The sequence below is a fragment of the Pteropus vampyrus genome, unplaced genomic scaffold (assembly GCF_000151845.1).
Source record: "Pteropus vampyrus isolate Shadow unplaced genomic scaffold, Pvam_2.0 Scaffold46, whole genome shotgun sequence".
In the NCBI taxonomy this organism is placed as follows: domain Eukaryota; kingdom Metazoa; phylum Chordata; class Mammalia; order Chiroptera; family Pteropodidae; genus Pteropus; species Pteropus vampyrus.
Window position 1 is genome coordinate 696,584 of NW_011888827.1, and position 6,662 is coordinate 703,245.

Below are 6,662 nucleotides of genomic sequence, written 5' to 3' on the forward strand. Positions count from 1 at the left end.
ATTCGATGGGAAAGAAAACCTTGAGAGAGAGTAAATGTTTAGATTTCTATTTAAGTTCTCCAAACAGAGAAAGGGGCTGAGCTTATAGTCCTCCGATGTCACTTGGAACATTTGTCTGAAAAAAACTTTCTTTAGAACATTTGCTGAGGAGGCGGGTGAGTGGGAGGACTATTTTTACCACTTCCAATGAAACTCATAAATGATCTTCTTCCAAAAGGACTAATTTCATAGGAGGCTGGAGAAGTCAGTAAAGGCCTTAAATAGGTTGAACTTCTTTAGTTTTCACTTAAAGGCCGTACTCAATTGTAGCCCTTGTTAAAAGTTAAGCTGAGAAATGTCTCTGAGGAGAAATTCAAGCTTTGCTTCCAGCTTGGACTGGTCATGAATGGTGATTATCTGACTGTAATTCAAATCATATGTGCTGCCCATGGTTTTATTTTTTTTCCCCTCCCTATTCATGATTATTTTTCCCCTTTAAAATTGAGCAAAATAGTCCTTGGCTTCAAGCAGATCTATTCACATAAAGACACAAAATAAGGTGGGCTTCAAGACCTCAAGCTGCAAACCAGATTAATAAATCTCCAGCGAGGTCGAGGCCCAGTATGACGCATTGGTGCCCAGCTTGATAATCTTTAGTTCGTCCCACAACCCTCTCCCCCCCGCCCCGCCCCGGTGACCCACCAATGAAAGCATTTCAAACCACGAAACTAAAATTGTCAGAAAAATACAAATATGGAAAAAGAGAGTCAAGGACTTTATTTATATTCCAATCGTGCTTTTGTCTCTGAGCAGCTAAATGAACGACGGACATGTCTCTAGGACTGTATCACGGGAGCTCAGTGTTGGATGTCACCGTGGACACTGTGCGTAGATATTTGGTTTTAATCGCGGGAAGTTTTTCCCTGCGTTTGGCATCTTTTGAGTCAGAACTTTAGGCCAAGGGAGGCTGTATGGCCCAGGAAGGAGAGTTCGAAGTTGAAAGCCACCACACAGAAGTGGGGGTTCTGCTCTGTCGTTTACTGGTAGCAAATCTTAGGAAACTTGCATGTAACTTGAGTCTCAGTTTCCTTAGCCTTAAAATGGGAGGCAATAATTCGAACCTCACAGGGTCATTGTGAGGTTAAAATAAGGCTGCGGGCGGAATCTGTCAAGCATCCTGGGAACTATTGATAACTAGCTATTGCTGTTATCAGAGGTTATTAGGAGGGAGCCGAGGACCACTAAGGAAAGAAAAACGTGCCTTGAAAAGGGAAGACTGAGATAAGTACCCAGCCCCCTTCCCACCCCGCACAGGTGCACAGCCGCCAGGAGACCCGTCAATTACGCAACCTTTCCCCACTTTCCTTTTTTATTGGCCTTAGAGTTTTCTTTGGTTTTTAAAATTATTTTCTCTGATGTGTACCAGATTTCTTTAAAGGGTCCTCAGTGTTCTAAAAATTTTAAGACCCTGTACTAAAAATATATGTTTTATCCCGTGTTGCCTAAGGCGATTGTTTCTTCCCTCTGGTTTGCTTACGAAATATCAACTGGACTTTCTAGAACTTGCTTCTAGCTTTATTTTCTATTCTCCAGCAGCTTGTTCAGCCCAAGGCCCTACACACCCCTGCGCTCCCCCGCCCCCCACCCGCCGCCCCTTGCCCCGTGCTGTCTCTGTTCTGTGTGTGCGTGTGAGGTGTGTTTATTTGGGTGTACGTGCTTGTATCCTTGCTCATTGTCCTCATATGTTTATATGGTCGAATCAACAGAGCAAGAGTTAGAGCAGATCTTTTGAAAAGAACCTTATACCACTGCATTTTGTAATAAAATATTATAATATACGGGGCTATTTTCAAAATTCATCTATGTGGCAAAGTATTCTGACAGTCTGCTCTGAACAGCAAGGGACAGCTGTCGCTGAAACAATTAAAACATCATCCGGTTATTGCCTTTCTCATATTGGGGTATAAACATGGCCCTCCCGAGCCGTGGGAGGAAAAGAAGAGACTATAAACCAACGTAACGACAAAAACAAGCTAAAGCCTCATCAGGCAGAATACAGGAATGTCAGAGCCCTGACTGGTGAAGGCTTTGAACTCAAGCCTTTCTCTGTGTTAAGCCTCAAGTTCCTCCTCCTATGAAATCGTGACGGAACCAGGAAGAAAGAATCGACAACAACGGGTGGAAGAAACACCTCTATTATTTCTGGGAACACCTCTATTATTCCGTTAGTGTTTTAAAACTTAAGGAGGTGTCAGTCCATGGCAGAGTCTCAAGTGGTGCTTCTTCTTTCGCGAGTTTGAAGATGGGAAGAGGCATATGGCTTAAAGCAAAAGATCTTATAGAAAAGTGCTTCCTTGGGAGGCATTGTACCTATTCCAGGTCACTAGGGCACCCTGTAAGACATCAGATATTTTCCTCAGTGTGTTAAGACTGTGCCTGGGTATCTCCTAAATTCTTTAATGTACCCTCTGGAGGAATGCCTGCGGGTAATCTCTAGGATTTTCTCAAATGAATCCCAATGCCCTTTGCATAAGCAGAGAACCACGCACTCAGCAGAACAAGTTTAGCCCTTAATTCCTCTACTGTAGAGTCAGCAACGGCCACATACGACCTGGGGGCCGTTGGTGAGGCTTTTCGAAAAGTCTAATTTAGCACAATGATACGTTCCAAAGAAAGAGCGAACATGCCTGGGTCGTGTTTGTTTTGACACAGTGAGCCCCGATTTTGTTGAAGGATGACAACTGAAGCATCTGCACTACAAGAACATTTTTGTGCCTTGTTCCAACCAAAATTTTCCACCAGATTTTAATGTAATTTGCCCTCCTCCCCTCCCAAATGAGAAAAATCTGCTTGCAGGAGGAGAAGTCAAGTTTCAGCAAAGAATAATCATCTCTTTGCAACTCAAGTATGCGTAACTGAGAAGTGGTTTCTGCACGGTAGATATTCACACACCGCAGAGTGGGGAAGGCCAGGCCCAGGAGGCCGAGCGTGGTCTTCTGGTGCCTGCAGCTGGATCTTCCCCTGGAGGAGCCTCCGCAGGCCACATCTGTGCATGTGAGCATCAACTGGGCTTCTGGTGGGGCTCCTCCTTGTGCAGGTACCAGGACGCCTGTCATCTGTGGGGAAGAACAAATTTTTGCTCCTTTGGAATGAGTAGATGGAATAGTGTGATGCATCGTTGCCGTTTCCAACTGGGCCTTTCACACCCATGCCCAGGTAGACACATGTTCTCAGTAGAAAATACTATTAACTGTGAGCATGGAGGCCACATGGGGAGGGCACTCTGCTTCTTTCTTCATAGCTTGAGATGATGCCAGATCATGCTTCGAGTGGGAGCAAGAGGGGCCCCGATTTCTGTTTTGTGCTAGAGAGCACTTCTGGCAGAGTTCTCAAAGTTATTACGCTAATTACCATTAATGCGGGGCCCCATCCTAAGCATTTACATGCCTCTTCCTATTTACTCCTCTTCATGTATTATCCAGCTTGAGTTTCAGACAGGCCCAAGCTTATCAGCTGGTAAACTGAGACAGGATTCAAATCCCGGATTCATATCCTGGCCTCATCTCAAAGCGTTTTGCTGCGCCCGAGTGTTTCCTCGGCGAAGTGAGTTCCGAGCGTCCCCAGGCGGTCATGGTGCGCTGACGCGGCTGCTGTTCTCAGAAGCATTCCGTTTCAGCAGGAAGATCGTGAAGGGTAAAAACCCGGGTGTTAGTCTGCGGGCAGAGCCCGCGTCTGGACAGAGTGACCTTGAGTCTTTTCGTTTTCGCTTGGACTTTTGCGTGAGCCCAGATTTTCACGGCTTCCTCGGACTCAGGTCGACCGCTCAGACCCAGCTCGTGATATCCGCCCCATGGGGCCCGGGCTGAGTTGGTCGACATGGCCTTTTCCAGTAGAGAAATAACAACCTGGAAAATGTGCTCCTCTGTGCCATATTTTCTTTTCCACATTTCCAACATTTGAATTATTTATTAAAGAAAGGAGACATTCTGGCCCTTGTTTTCCTAGGACGGTATGTTCCTCAAAAACACAAGACAGTGCAAAAGCCAAGAGACTGAGGCCCAAGCCAAGACACCCACAGTGTACCCCAGATAGGAGCCTGAGGTTCTCTGTTTCACCCAAGTGCCAAATGTCACAATCATCTATATATACACAGAGTGCATGCGAAAGAAATTCTCTACTTGAACTAACTGAAACGCAGTGGCTTTGATTAATGAATATGAAATTTGCTGGGTAATTAATTATGTAAATGCAGTTAATGCATATATGTAGCGTAAATTCAAAACATTCAAAAGGGCGCCCACCCTGTCTGAAGGTCGACTCAGTTCCCGTCATCGGAGACACATCAATGTGACCAGTTCTTTCCTTCCTTCCTGCCTTCCTGCCTTCCTGCCTTCCTTCCCTCCTTCCTTTTTTCCCTCCTTCCCTCCCTCCCTCCCTTCATTCTCTCTCTCTCCCTCTGTTCCTTTCTTTCTTCCTTTTCCTAAGTGTTATTAACCCAGTCTTTTCAGTTATCCTGAAGTAATTGGGATTAAAATCATCATAAGTCCCCCATCCAAGGATAACCTTTGTGACTGGGCTATTGAGCAGAGTACCTCAAGGCATTTCACTTCCGTTAACATTTAGTAAGCACCTGCTCTCTTCCAGACTTTGTGACAACAGCCAATTCACGTAGAGAATCAAGTCACACAGCTTTTCATTAACTTTTAGAGAACTAACTGATAGTCAAAAATTCGTCGGAAGCTAGACAAATTAGGAAAATCAACAGTAGCCAAGAAAACCCTAAAAAAGAAGAGCAATGAGGTAGATACACCACGTCAAAACACAACAGGAAACCTCTGTAATCAAAACAGGTCGACATTGACACATGAATAGGTAGACTAATGGTGCAGAGTCGAAGATCCAGAATAAGACCCATTTCCATATAGAAACTTATTATACGAAAAGTTGGCATCTCAAATCGGCGGAGGAAGGAACTTTTCTGCAAGAGGTCTTAGGATAAGTAGATAGCCATTGGGAAAAAAACAAAATTACATCGATTCCTCACAAACAATGCCAGGTTAAATTCCAAGCAGATAAGAGATTTAAATGTAAAAACTAAAACTATAAACAATGTTAGAAGAAAATATTGGCAAATTATTCCCTAACCTTGGAGAGGATGAAACTTTCTGAACTATGACTCAGATTGAGAAACAATAAGGGGAAAAAATTGATCAATCTGGTTTTATAGAAATAAAAACAATTTTTGTATGGAAAAAAAATCAAAGAACCCCCTAACCGCCAACCCCCCCCCCCAAAAAAAAACACCATGAGTAAGATAAAAAGACAAATGACAAACTAGTAGGGAAAATATTTGCAACTTACATCAAAGAGAAATTGGTTAGTAGCCCTAATGTATAAAAAAACTTCTAAAAATAGAGAAAAATCCCAATGATTCTATAGAAAAATGGGTTAGAAATAAAAGCAATTGACAGAAAAAAAAATGCAAATCTCTCTTAACAATATGAAAAGATTCTCAACTTCATTTATAGTAAGGTAAATAAAAATTAAAACCACACCAGATATCATTTTTTCATCTAAGATGCCAAAATCCAAAAGGTTGGCAACACGTTCTGCTGGCGAAGCTGTGGGTAAACAGGCATCCTTACATGGTGCTCGTCAGAATGAGAAATGGTACAATCCCTGTGAAGGTGACTTTAGCATTATCTACACGTGCATCGACCCTACGGCCCAGCAATTTCACTTCTAGGAATCTCCAAAACACCCTGGCAAAAATAAGAAAAGGCCTATGCACAAGGCTACTCATTGTAGTGCTATATATGAGAGCAATACATGACCGGAGACATTACAAAGGTCCATCAACGGGGAACTGGTTGAACAAACTGTGGGACATCCACATAACTGACTACTTACTGCACAGCTGTAAAAAAGAATGAGGGTGATTTCCCAAGTATGTTGAGTGAACAAAGGTAGAGAAAAGAATGGTAGGCTGTCATTTATCAATTCATCATTTATGTTATTCACTTGTATTAAGAAAACGGAACAAACCATACATTTAAAAAAATGAGGGAAAGACTGCTGTGGAGAGGGTAGAGATGAAAACTGGCCTCACTGAGTATGTTCTGTAGATCGGACTTTGGAACCATGAAAATATTTTACATAATTATAAAACTGAATTATAAAAGACAAAAATTGAAAAGCAATCTCTAAAAGTTGAAAATAAAATAAAACAAATAAACCTAACTATGTATTAAGCTCGGGGCGTAAGCAAAGAGAGAGGAACTCCCAAATCACTTTTAAATATGGTAACCTGACTGTGTGTGCCTGGTGAGTAGACATTCGAAGGACAAAAAGAACTGCAAAAAAAGGAATCTTACACTGTTTTCAGTAGTCCTCCTGTTGGTGCTTGTGCTTGTGTTCTTATTCTGAGACTAAAGTATGATGTGGGGTTAAGCAAATGAAGAATTATTTTAATATCATTGAGAAATGAGATTTTTGGCATGAAAATAGATACAGTTATAAGATCAAGAAATTTAAAATCTTATAGTCCTGATTTTGAATTAGGAGTATGAACTCAGATAGATGATTGATTGATAGATAGATAGATAGATAGATAGATAGATAATAGATAGATAGATAGATAGATAGATAGATAGATAGATAGATAGATAGATAGATAATAGATA